Here is a 14677-nt window from a genome sequence, read left to right on the forward strand (position 1 = left end):
GAATACAAACCATGAGCCCATGTATAAGTTCACCAAAAATATTTTTTTGCTTATACATTCTACAAAATTTAATTTGAATATCTTTGGAAGGAACAAGTTTTTTCTTTAATCTTCAACAGTATTCTTGTATATACCTATTTACTTATTTTATCTATTTATATGTACCTAAATGTACATGTCTGACCCCCAAAGCATTTGAGTTTGTTTTCTGAGTAAAGTGTAGTAGGCTTTTCTAAAGACCTTGAAGTAAATGGAGATATTAATGAAGATAGTATTTCAAGGATCGTTAGAATCATAAAAGATTTGTGGATGATAGGAGAGCCTTGAAGATACATACTTGCAAAACATATGTAATAGAGGGCAGTGGAGAAGAAAAGAACATATGGAAATGGAAACAGAAACCAATCATTGAAGAAATGTCCCAGAAGAAGGGGCCACCTCCTCATGGAGCAGCCTCTCTATATACACTGGAGAATTCCTCTGATCTGGATCTTTATGATGTAATCTTCTTTTTGCTTTTTCTCACTGCCTTGTCACCCTTTTCTGGAACTTTCCTGGTCTTTTTCTTCTAGCTTGTCAGGTGTTGATACTCTAGAGTGCTAGCTCTCCTTTCCTTCTCACTCGTCTTATCCTGAGCTTTCTCTTTGGGAAAACTTTCACCTCTTCCTAGGTAAAACCACACTGAGAAATAGAAAATACTTAGAAGTAAATGATTATGAAAATGTTTCATGTCAAACCTGGTGATTTGCTGCTTAATTGGGACTTAGAAAATTATACTCAAGTGTTTACATCAGAAAATGACAAAGATAAAACTTATATTGTGAAGAATCAGACTTGAAAACTTTGAAAGTTGATGATATAATAGAAAAGGGAAAGAAAATGAAAGAAGATAGTAAATATTAATGAAATATTTTTAGCAAGCATATTACATTCTGAATTTTCATATCATTCTAATGAATTAGAATTGTCATCAATATATGACATATATAACTTTAAAGATTCATAAACTCAAAAGAGTTGAATCCACTTACATTTATTGTGATTGTAATAAATGTGAATTCTATCAACCATTCCATTTTGTACTATTTGTCCTGATGTCTTTCCTTTCTGCCTTCCCTTGGAACATGCATTTTTTCCACTTCATTCTATTTTTCCTTCGTACTATTTTATAAGTTATTCACTCTACTTCTATCCTTTTAAAACTTTTCCCCACAAATTTAATATGTATCTTTCATTTAACAAAGTCTAAATTTGGTCAACATGTTTATCGTCTTCCTGAATGAAACAAAGATTTTAAAGCTTTAATTTCTATTACTTTCTCCTTGAATCCATAAGTTCTGTCCAGTGTTTGTACCATTTTCGTAACCCTACAGATTAGGTTTTCTTCTTGTATTTTTCATACAGCCAGCACACATTTAAATTTTACCAATAAGCGTGCCATCTTTGAACCAGTCCACTGGTATTCTGCCTCGTGCCTGGTCACTTGACCGCCCTGATGCTGGGGGAATTCAACCTTACACAAATCACCTACATCAAGATACGGGAAGGAATGTTTCTACCAGAAAGAAAAATCACCTAAATGCTGATAGCAGAGAAAAGGACGAATGGATTCTGGGCAGGCGAGTTGAGCAGATGTCCACTACAGATGGCCTGGCAGAGCTGAGCAGAAGCCCCTCACACTGACATTCTCTACACCACACCTACATTTAACCAGAGCTGCTTTTTCACTTCTTATAGTAAGCACCCATGGTGTTTTAATTTCAGGGAGTTTTACAAGAAGGGAAAATGAGACCATTTGGAAATGACTAAGTAGAGGTAACTAGCCCCAGTAGGACCATTATACCCACAGTTCCAACAATTTCATGAATATCAAAACAAATGGCAAAGCAAAGAAATGTTCTGGAGGAGATTAAGCAGATCAGAGATTTGTCCTGGTGTAGGCTGACTAGGCTGACTTAATCAGTTTACTGCCACCAGAGAGGAAATAACAACAGGCCGTTCTAGAACAAAATAACAGAGAATTACAATTGTCCAAAAAGCCCTCCAACCCGGTGAATGTCTCGAGTCTCGAGCCCAGCAGGCTATGGGAAAGGGCCGTTTACCTCCCCAGGCTCTGAGCCTTGTTTCTCAGCGGGCTTGCCTGTGGGGGCTTTTCTTGTAAGGTTTGCCTGAAGAAATAGGATAATGTGATTTTGAATGTGCTGAAACACATATTCATTAGAGAGAAATAAAACTGTCTGATTTTTTTTTAATGGGTATTTTCAGAAACTTTAAGATGTTTAGTCATTGCCCAGCACTGGCTTCTCATTGCACTGCTGAGGAGCTATTAGGGAAATGATTTAAGCACTTTTGGGTAATGAAGGTTTTTGTGTCTATTAGTGTGCTTCTAATTGCATATTTAAAGACTGAGGTTACTTGGAGTGATGGTGCTACATACCCAATGACCAAGAAAAGAGCAATAGAGACAGCACGGTCTGTTGGATTAAAAACTCACAAGGCTCTACCATCCACCCCCTGCTACCAACAGAAAGTTGCTCAGCTGTGTTGTGCCAGAACTCCTCCATCTGTAGGAAGGCATAAATCACTGGTAACATAATGACAATAGTAATGTCATACACGGGATGTAGACATATTATATAGATACATACATATTTATTATTTATAGCACCCTTATGTGACTACATCAAATATGAAAATTGAATAGGAAAAAATATGTGCTACTTGGTAACGTGGGCTAAGAATGGAAGTATGAAGCATGATTATTAAAGGAAATGAAACATTCTACTGCTACGAGAGAAAGGAATTGAGAAGATAAATTATGACCATCACACGAACAAGCCTAGAATTAAAACGTCCCAAAATTCAAAACACGAAGCTCTAAAGGGAACTCGCTTTGCAAGTTGTCTGAGTCAATGAATTTGTCATTGCAGATACACTCACTGCATGAAGTGTGAGCCCTTTTCAAAAGGGGAGATGAAAATACGGTCGTTGTGGCTTACCTGGCCCATGCAGTCTCACTCTCACCTGTCACCCTACCACTGCTCTGATTGGCCTTTCTTGATGGTTTTCTGTTCTGCTGCCTGATCCTTAAATGCTTAGGATTTTCCTGGGTTTCCATTTTCAGGTCACTTTTCATACTGATCTAAACCCTTTCTTTGAGGCAGTGCCATTATCTGTGATTTCCCATCCAGCTCTATGCTCACAGGGCCCCAGGGGGAGAATCCAGATCCGTTTTGCCAGTTGCTCACTTGAACTGCCACCGGAAAGACTCCAAGGTACTTCACATTTCATCTGTATTCAATGAATAGCATTATTCTCTTCTCTCCTTCCCCCTCCTAATTTATTCTTCCTATAATTACTAATTTATTAAATAACAGTTCACCCAAGCCAAATACCACTTCTCCACAGACACTCTGTTCACTCACAAGGTCTAGAAGTGGTATATTCTGCTCAGATCGAAGCACATCCTCCCCCCATCTCTATTGCAAATGCCTTAGATGAGGATCTAATTGCTTCTTACTTACCTCTCCACCTGTGATCTTTTCTCTCCAATTCATCTATTTCCTAAATTGCAAATCTATGCCACTGTCTTTTGTATCCAATATCTTTTCAATAAATACAGAAAAAAATCCACTTTTTCAAAAGCATCCTGTGCATCTCCACAAGGCCCAAGCCTATCTCTGCCCTCATCACATAACCTCATTCTTCAGACAAACCTTGCTCCAACCCTGAGCACAACATGTTTGGCCCATGCAGCCGCGACACTATTCCTCCCGCACTTTGATGCCTTCCCTCTATCCTTCTCCTGGAAGAAAGTTTACCCATTGTTTAATACCTACATTAACTAATCTCTCCCTCCCTATTACCCCACAAATGATTGCTTGCTGCTCCCTGCTGGCTTCCCTTTCATAGTCACTGTTACTTGTTATCATGTAGCCGTGAGTGTCTGCTGACTTCTCCCATTTCTCTTCTACTTTAAGCTCCTCAGCAGTAAGGATAGATTTTCTTCATCCACTACGCATGGACCTTCTCACTCAACGCTGGATGATGGGATATTAGATAAGAAGCAAGGGAGTTTGGTCAAATACATGACTGAAATAAACTGAAGTAAATCAGATGACATAGGTTTATGTCCAAAATCATTAACTACCTTATTGATCCTGCAAAGTGACCTTTATACTTCTCTCAGCGCTATTTTCTTCATCCGTCAAGAAAGGGAGTTGGAGTAGGTGTCTAACAAGTTTTTTCTCAGCACTTCTACCCTACACATCCATAATTCAGTGATTCAGAGTTGAGTATTATGCCTACATTTTTTAAAGTTTTATAGAATTTTACCATATTCACTCATGAGAAGACAATATTGGAATCAGTGGTCTGACAAATATAAAAATATTTTATGGAGTTTTAACAATGTAAACAGTGTAAGCTTGCCATAGCAGTAGACAAATAGATTGCTGGAAAAAAAAAAACAGAGAACTCAAAATTGATCTATGTGTACATGGTAGTGAATAACAAAATACGATTCACTAAGCAGTGGTTAAAGAACAGGCTAGCTAAAATATGTTATTAGGAAAACTGATCATCCATATGGAAAAAGATAAACTTACATGACTACAGTACAACATATCAAAAAATATATTCTAGATGAACTAATGACCTAAAATATAGGAGACAAAATTTTTTAATGATTAGAAAATAATAAACCTTTCTTGGGCGCCTAGGTGGCTCAGTGGGTTAAGCCTCTGCCTTCAGCTCAGGTCATGATCTCAGGGTCCTCTGATTCTAATAAGTAAGTGAAAAGATACTGAACCTCAGTGTAGCTAGGCAAATGAAAATTAAAACAAGGAGGTAATATTTTTGTCCATCGGACTGGAAAAAAATCAAGTCACTATAATGTCAAATGTTTATAGATACTCGCTCTAAGAACAGAAACTGATCAACCAACTTGGAAACCAATTAGGTAAAAAAGTTCAAAATACAACTACTATTTAAAAAAAAAAAAAGTGACCTAACATATCCTCTTGTATCTACACCTAGAGAAATCACTAGCACATAAAATAATGAAACATATACATGACTATTCACTACCACAGATTGTAATAGTAAAATATTGTGAACAATCTAAGCATCTATCAGAAGAGGATTGGGTAAATAAAAGGTGGTATATACATATAAGTAAATAAATGAGGAAAAGAAATGAGCCAGTTTAACATAGATAAACTTAAAAACAATTTTTAATAAAAACAAAAGAGTTGCTCAGTAGTGCAAAACAGAATAAAATTTATGTAAATGTACAAATAACATGAAAAAAATTATAATTTCTCTATTCATACATATATGTGATTTATAAAGCTTATTTTAAAGGAATAAAATAGGGCATCTGGGTGGTGCAGTCAGTTGGTGATGAACTCTTAGTTTTGGCTCAGGTCATGATCTCAGGGCTATGATCTCAGGGTCATGAGATTAAGCCCTTCAGGCTCCAAACCGAATCTGCTTAAGATTCTCTCTCCCTCTGCCCTCCCCCCCTGCACACGCACAAGCTCTTTCTCTCAAATAAAAAATAAGTCTTTTAAAGGAAGGAATAAAATAATTTATACCAAACTTATGATATGGTTACATCCAAAGAAAAGAGAAGTAGGTAGGTGGAAGCTAGTCATTATCTATTATATTATAATTTTCTTTAAATTGTTGTGTTTGTGTATTATATAATTTTGGAAAAAAACATTAAAAATAAGCTATTTTCAATTATGCAGATACTATTATAGAAACCTGTAGAAATTTCAAGGACTTCCAAAGTTAAATCTTAATAACCAGGTTGATACAAATTACTTAAATTTTGAAAAACATCAAGTAGGAAGCAGAAGGGGGTAAAAAACTTAAGTAAACTTTTTTTTTCCATCTATCATAAGAAAGTGTTATTAAATTATATTTTAATTTACAGAAATGTTATTACAGATATAAAAGCAATCTGTGGTAACTGGAGGAGAAATACTGTACCCACTAGCACTCTGATAAACTGCTGGGTTTCTGCTTTTTTATTTCTTATTCTTTGGAATAAGCATAAAGGAACTGATAAGATGGTTTAATTAAAAGAAGTAGAAAAAACAGTGTTCTGGGAGATAGCCTAATAATACTGCCATTACTTCCATGCGTACTCAGCTCTAGGTCTTATTGTCTGACTATCTGAAAGAAGACAGCATATTATAAAGCAAAACTCTTTCTTTCTCTGTGTTACTTTTATTCCTGAAATAGACATAAGAGAAGAAAGGTAAATTTCCTTCTCTACCCTAATTGTTAAAAATTCTATTTGTAAGTTTCATATATTTATTCTAATAGAGACACCATATGTAATTAACTCATCAACTGAACCAACTATTTACAATTTTAAAGCCAAAGCCTTATGCATAATTTTATTTCAAACAATTTGTGACTCACTCATTTGTGAAAAATAGAGGCATGGCATTTATTTAACAGCTATCGTTGCCCAAGTAACCCAACAGCTAGTCTGCTGTGGGCCATTTTTCTTCTTGGCCAGGACCCATTTTTCTTGGTTTGAATCTCATTGCAGTCTTTTCCCTGAGTAGAACAGCAGTTACATATACTTTTATAGAATTCTAAGTTGGGTCACGTGGCATAGAAATGTCATTCTAGTTCAAGAACCATATCTTTGCTCCAAAATTCCTAGCGATCAGTGTGCATGCACAGCTCAGTTTCTCTTAATACTGGCACAGCAAACACTTTTTAATTTAGAAATGTCACAGCAAGTTGATACAACCCAACAATGATTACATTCTACAAATTAATTATTACCTGATTACATAGTGTACACACACATGCACACACACAGACTATGCATTATAGTACTATACATTTGAATGTATATATTCATTTACATATTTTATTTGCTTACTGAGTAACCATACACTGTACTTCACACTGCATATGTACACACACATATACACACACTCTTGCACATTCGTGTGGTCTCAGGTGCACCCATGGGTGGAGTAAAGCAAGTCCTGACAAAATGAACACAGCTGATAGAATTAAAAGGACAATAAGTTAACTTTATGCATAATTGAGACTTAAAAAAATTAAAAGACTTCCCAAATGCACAGGCTCCACATCTACAATGCCCAAATCATTCTTCCCTAAATTAAGTCCATATAACAAATGTCTAACCTCTCATCTTATTCTTTATACAGAATTCTTAATGTGGGATTATATTAGAAAAACAGTGATCTCCTCTAATGTTCTTTTGTCTTTAAAGGAAACAGGAATAAGGGAAGAAGTTGCACATCCAACCTGGTGTCTAAAATAATTAGAAGTCAGGTGCCTGGGTAGCTCAGGTCTTACTCTTGATTTCTCATGATCTCAGGGTCCTGAGACTGAGCCTCAAGTCAGACTCAGCATTCAGTGCGGAGTTTGCTGGAGATTCTTTCCACTCCCTCACCATCGCCCTCTGCTCCTCCCCTTGCTGCACTCCTGTGTGCGTGGTGTACTCTCTCGCTCTCTAAAATAAGTAAATAAATTAAATCTTTTTAAAAATTAAAGTTCCACAGATGCATGTCAATTTATGCATTATTTGTGTGTGAACATGTAATCTGTCCTGAGAATGTTCAAATTCAAACTGTATTATAACCATCCTTAAAATTTTTACCTCATTAAATGTTGTCATCTTGATATGAATCACTTTCCCAGAAAGACAAAACAAAACAAAACGAAACACGGGTGAGAAGAAATGGCAAAAGCCACCTGAATTTAGTGTTCTTTAATACTGTCTTTTGGACCCACATTTATTAGGCACTGTTTCAACCAAAATATTATCATTTAGTATTGGGGTTGTGATTTTGTTTATATATAATAATAAAGCTGTCTTTCCAGACTCTGGCCAAATTGATCGCATAACTCAGAATGCAGCTGAGTTGGACACTGAGCCTTAGGTAGCACCTGGGACAGAATTTTAGAAACCCATGATTTAAAAAGGACTGAAAAAAATTCAAGTTACTTATTAAGAAAGAAACAACTAAATATTAATTATTAAAGCTTCATTTTCTTTATTCTTTCTTTTTGAAAGTGAGATTAAGAATTGAGTTGCTGGGTGCCTGGGTGGCTCAGTGGGTTAAAGCCTCTGCCTTTGGCTCAGGTCATGATCCCAGGGTCCTGGGATCAAGCCCCACGTCGGGCTCTCTGCTCTGCGGAGAGCCTGCTTCCCCCTCTCTCTCTGCCTGCCTCTCTGTCCACTTGTAATCTCTGTCAAATAAATAAATAAAATCTTTAAAAAAAAAAAAAAGAGTTGAGTTGCTAATAAAATCATGATTAGCTTGTCCAAATTTAATATACACATTTTCTTGTGGTCTTTGACTTGGAGAGGTGACTTAACACACAAAAGGGCAGATATTTTTTTCTTTCATTGAAGTGTAACATGTCCTTAAGGTGTGTGTGTATATACACACACACACATATATACACACATATACACATCCACATATATATATATATGTATATATATGATATACTTGGAATATATACATATATATATTCCAAGATAAAATTCTTACTTTTATATGAATGCATATAAAAACTTGGTTTTTTTAATATTTTTAGAACTGTCCATGGCAAGAGAAAGAAAGAGAACTTTTTAAAATGTCTATTTCTTCTTACTTTCACTAAGGCTTTTAACATACTTCCAGAGAATTTTATAGATGATTTGATACTGATGAGAACTTTATCTTATATTTAGTTCAATAAGTTATTACCTCCCCAAATAAGCCTTTTCCTTTAATTTGCAAATAACAGTATAGTATCTTACTATCAATTTGCAGCAATCCCTTCTGGGAAATTCCAGAAGACAGTGACTTCCCCTCCTTATAAATGTAAAATTTGTTTTGACAACCCCTAAACATGTGTATTCCATAACCTGGTTATTTGATCATCTGAACTCTTCTCCAAAGAAAACATTTCCCAGTGGTGCATTAAATTTCATTGTATACTGAGCAAAACCAGGCCTCAGCATCCAGAAGCATCTTTTCAAGGATCTGGAGTTTTCATCAGTGATTTTTGTCTATGAAAAGGATTGCCTATGGACTAGTGTATTATTTATTTGAATGTACTGGAATAAGTATATATATGATAACAGGAATTTTCCAATCAACACCTTTTCAGTGGCAACTCCTTAATATTTAGAAGTACAGGTTTCACAACCAGTTTCTCAGGTGGCACTGAATTACCTTAGGTAGTAAATCTAAGGTAACAAGAATTGGCAAAGAATTTATGCAAAGATCTTTTAGATGACCTGATTTCATGACTAACATTATAGCTTACAATACCCTTAATTTCTTCATCTGTAAAAGAAAATAATAACACAGTCGCTATGAAGTTTTCATTAGGTCACTAGGCAGAGCTGAGTTTTCTAGATGGCAGAGAAACGAGGTCCTGGGCAAATGGATGGGCATCTACCTACCAGCCCCAAAGCAGCTGCTCCTCCAATTTGTTCTTCAACCAAACCACGACTTTCTTTGCTTAAGATAATCAAAATAAAGAATGTTAGGTACATGAACCTAAAGGTTATACTCCATATCTTTTCTTTTCTTTTCTTTTCAAAAATCCTACAGCTTGTAATGAATGATTTGTTACATGTGTCACCTCCTAGTAGCCACCATGGGAGGTCCTCCATGACTGTGACTCCATCTTCTCTCTAACAATATTCAATAACACTGATTGTCTTTCTCTCTCACAAACCTCCAATAATCAGGGAATCAAAAAAGGGCTTGATTCCCTCCTCCTCTACCACCAACACCAGGAGCAACAACAAAAATAAAATAAAAAACCTTTTCTTTTATATAACAGTGACTCAAATCTATATAATCTTTAGATTCTTTGTTTATATTTAGAATCTATAGAATCTTAGATTCTTTTTTTTTCTTCTCCTAATTCTGCTCATCATTAGCCTTGTAATTTTGTCTACAAAATATATTCTGAATCTTGCTGGTTTTCTCCTTTCCCATTAGGCACTAAGACACAGAGATTCATCCCCCTTCCTCTCTTGGATCAATGCAAGTCACTTGGTTTCCTTGCTTCTATCAGTGTTTCTAAGTACTGTTCATGTACATGAAGGGGCATCATTCTTCTAATAGATATGGTATATGTTTACTTATTAAAACACTTAAGTTGGAAAAGCTATCATAGTCAAACAAAATCTGAATAATACAATAATACAAACTATCTGACAGGTAGAAATAAAATGTCTTAATAGATACCTTTTTCTAATTTACAAAAAAAAAAAAAAAAAACATTATACGAGTTATTGGCATCTCTATTTCCTCCCACAATTTATTCTCCACACAGCAAGATGGAATAATCTTTTTTAAACAGGTGTAAGATTATGTTAATCCTCTTTTTAAAAACCCTGCTATGATTCTCATTATATTCTGAATAAATTTCTAATTCCCCACCGTCACTCCTCAGACCTTAAAGAACTTGACCCTAGCCTATTTGCACAAGCTCTTCTTAAACCTATCCCCCAAATGTTCATCATACTTCAGTCAGCCTGGCTTCCCTTCATTTCCCCTAGAACATGATATACTTTCCTCCCTCAAGTTTTAGGCACTTACTGCTTCTTCTTCCTAGAAAATTATTTTCTCTTATCTTCACATGGTGGGCTCTATTTCATTCTTTTCATCTTAGTTCTAATATCACCTCTTTAGAGAGGCTAGAAATTTTAACATATCTAAAGGAGTATTCTTTCCTTTCCTAGTTCGTCTGTCTTATCACACTGCTTGTTTATTTCATAGACTTTTTCCTAAGCCACAAGCATGTTTTTATTTAGTTGTCATCTTTCAATCTTTGTCCTTTTTCCAATAAAATATTAACGCATATAATTAAGCATGTCCCACAATTATCTCCAAAACCAGAAACGGCGCTTAACACTTAGCAGGTACTCTCTACATTTAACAAAATATATTCTAATTCCATTGGTTTTTTTGGACGACCTCTATGAACTGAATTACATCCCTCCAAATTCCTATGTTGAAGCTCTAATCCCCCAAACTTGAATCTCTAGATGATTAATGTTAAATGATGTCATAAGGGCACAACTCTAATCTTACAGGATTAATGGCCTTATAAGAAAAGAAAGATCTCCCTCTGTCTCTCTCCTGCTCACACACACACAGAGGACAGATTATGTGAGGACAATGTGGCTACCTACAAGCCAGGAAAAGAGCCTTCAACAGAGAAAGGAACTTCCTAGAGCCTTGATCTTGGACTTCCTAGCCTTTAGGATTATTTGAAAATATGTTGTTTAAGCCACCTCGTCTGTGGTATTTTGTTACGGCAGGCAGACAGACTAAGATGGTTAGCAGTGCCAAGCACAAATTTGTGTGCCACTTGTGTCTTAAAACATATTGTTACTGCCTAATTTTTTTTCCATTGTATCACAGGTGTCTCACAAAACCATAATAAGACATGAAAAAACAAAATGTGATTTAAGATCGTATTTTATTCTATTTTCACTTTAAGAACATTAAATTCTTGAGAACTACAGCAGAAATATGGTAAAATGATAGAAAAGAAAGAGGATGAACTGCTGGATCATGAGCAGCAAGCTTTAAATAGCTCTTCTCTCTTGATTCTCACTTGTTGAAATGCTTTATATTTTGAGGATCCAACTCAAGTCCCTTCTCCTTCTATCCTTCCAAGCATAATTCATCACCCCTCTTATACTCCCTAGGCCCACTGAATATATTTTTATGTGGTACTGATTTAATTCTGCCTTACTATTAATATTATTTGTTAACACCTGATCTTTCCCACTAAATTGTAATCCACTTGCAGTCAGGGCTTTGTTGTGTTCAGAAATAGTACTCATCAAATTTTTTAAAGTGAATGAGTAAATAAGCAAAATGAATAAATAATTAATTAAATAACTAGGGAATAAGAAAGAAACACTGATAGAAAATGTAAGGCAAGTCCTCTCAATTGTTGGAAGATATATTCCTGAAAATACCTTATTAGCAAGCTTGAGATTGGCAAATTTGAGATCTCAGAAAATAAGTAACTAAAAAAACATACACATGTGTGTTTGTATATTGTATAAAATTAAATTTACAGTGGTTTTTTCACTTTGACCTCCTGTCTCCTTCTTTTTTTTTTTTTTTAATTTTTTATTTTTTATAAACATATATTTTTATCCCCAGGGGTACAGGTCTGTGAATCACCAGGTTTACACACTTCACAGCACTCACCAAATCACATACCCTCCCCAATGTCCATAATCCCACCCCCTTCTCCCAAACCCCCTCCCCCCGGCAACCCTCAGTTTGTTTTGTGAGATTAAGAGTCACTTATGGTTTGTCTCCCTCCCAATCCCATCTTGTTTCATTTATTTTTAAGATCACTCTTAACTATACTGGGCCTACCCAGGGAATCCAGAATAATATCTCCATCTCAAGATCTTTAACTTAATTACATCTGTAAAGTTCCGTTTGCCACTTTAGAAAAAATATTCATAGATTCTGAGGATTGGGATGTAGACATCTTCCAGGAGCCACCCGTCTATCTACCATGTAGGCTGTTATAAGAGTTTGTGACCATCACTTTTTGGAACTGGCTATCTATCAAAAAATCATGAGGAAATCAATTTCTTATGATCTAGACAGAGTGAGGGCTAAAGAGCTTTCCATGTTCTCTTTAAGAGACTAAACCAAAAGTACATAACAGATAAAATTTAGGGGCGCCTGGGTGACTCAATGGGTTAAAGCTTCTGTCTTCGGCTCAGGTCATGGTCTCGGGGTCCTGGGATTGAGCCCCACATTGGGCTTTCTGCTCAGTGGGGATCCTGCTTCCTCCTTTCTCTCTACCTGTCTCTCTGTCTACTTGAGATCTCTCTCAAATAAATAAATAAAATCTTAAAAAAAAAAGATAAAATTTAAATTAGCAGGCAATTAATAAATGAATCAAGTCAAAATAAACATTGATTAAAGACACCTAAGAAAATCCAAAAACCCTAGGACCTTTAAAATAATAGCACAGCTGCTTAGTTAACATTTATTCAGTATTTTCTATATAAAGAATATGTATATATATACATATTCTATAAAGAATATGTATAGCTATACATTTATATGTATGTGTACATATGGAGAGAGAGAGAGAGAAATTTATTATAGAAATCTGCTGTCCACAAGCTGAAGAAATGTCATTGATGTAATTCAGTCCAAGTCTAAAGGCCTGAGTAAGAATCCAAGGGCCCAGAATTAGAGGGCTGATGGCATAAACCACAGTCTGAATCTAAAGGTCCCAGAGACAGGAGCAGTGATGACCAAGGACAAAAAAAGATCTATGTCTCAGCCTAAATAGAGAGGGCCAATTTGCCTTTCCTCTACCTTTTTGTTTTATTCAAGCCCTCAGCAGACTGGAGGATTCTCATCCACATCCACATTAGCCTATCAATTCAAATGCTAATCTCTTCCAGTGACACCCTAACAGACACATCCAGAAATAAGGTTTTACCAGTTACCTGAGCATCCCTCAGCCCAGTGAAGTTGACACATAAAATTAACCCTTGCAAAGTGTATGTATCTGTGTATGTTGTAAATCCTTAGAGAAAACATTAAAATAATGCGAAGATAATTAAACAAAATAGTAATCAATGTATTAAAATGTCACTAGATATAATGAAAAGAAATGTTAAAAATATTTGAATAATTGTAAGAAGGAAGGAAGGAAGGGAAGGAAGGAAGGAAGGAAGGAAGGAAGGAAGGAAGAAAGAAGGAAAGAAATAAATGGACTACAACAGGGAAGCAGGACAAAGAAACATAAACAATGGGAGAAACTGAAAATAAAATAAATTGGTAAACACAAATTCAACATTATAATTACATTTAATAAAAATGGTGAGAACAATTAAAATTCAGAAACTGTCAAAATGAATAAAAAGAAACCAAGATCCAAGAATACTGTGTCTCCAAGAAAGCCAATTTAAATATAATGACATATGGGTAAAAAGCAAAAGGATGGCAATAAATTTAGTGAATAAACACAAATCAAAACAAAGCTAGAATAGCTATATTCATATTCGAAAGAGTAGATTTCAGATCAGAGGAAATTACTGAGAAAGGGCAAATATATGATTACAAGAGGTCAAATCAGCAAGAAGAAATAAAAAATTTTAATGTATATGTACCTGTCAATAAAGCTTCCAAATTCAGGAAGCAAAAGTCTAATAAAACTGAAAAGAGAAATAGTTACACTCAGAGACTTCAGTACTTCTCTCTTGATCACAGATAGAAGAAATGGGTGGAAAATAAACAAAAAATACAGAAAATCCTATCAACCAGCTTGATCTAATAGGTATTTATTTATCACTATCAAACAATAGCAGAATAGATATTTTTCTCAAGTACACACAGAACATTCACAAACACAGACCATATTCCTAGGCACAAAACAAACCTTTACATATTTAAAAGGACAGAAATCATACAAAGTATTCTCAGGCCATACAGAATTAAACTGAAAATCAGCAAAAGAAAGGTAACTAGAAAATCCCCAAATATTTGGCAATTAAGCTACATATACCTAAATAATTCATGGAACAAAAAGAAAGACTCAAAAGAATTTTAAAAATAAATGAGTGGATTTAAAATAAAATGTCAAAATTTGTGAAGCTAAAGCA

Source organism: Mustela nigripes, chromosome 3, assembly GCF_022355385.1.
Source record: "Mustela nigripes isolate SB6536 chromosome 3, MUSNIG.SB6536, whole genome shotgun sequence".
Lineage (NCBI taxonomy): Eukaryota > Metazoa > Chordata > Mammalia > Carnivora > Mustelidae > Mustela > Mustela nigripes.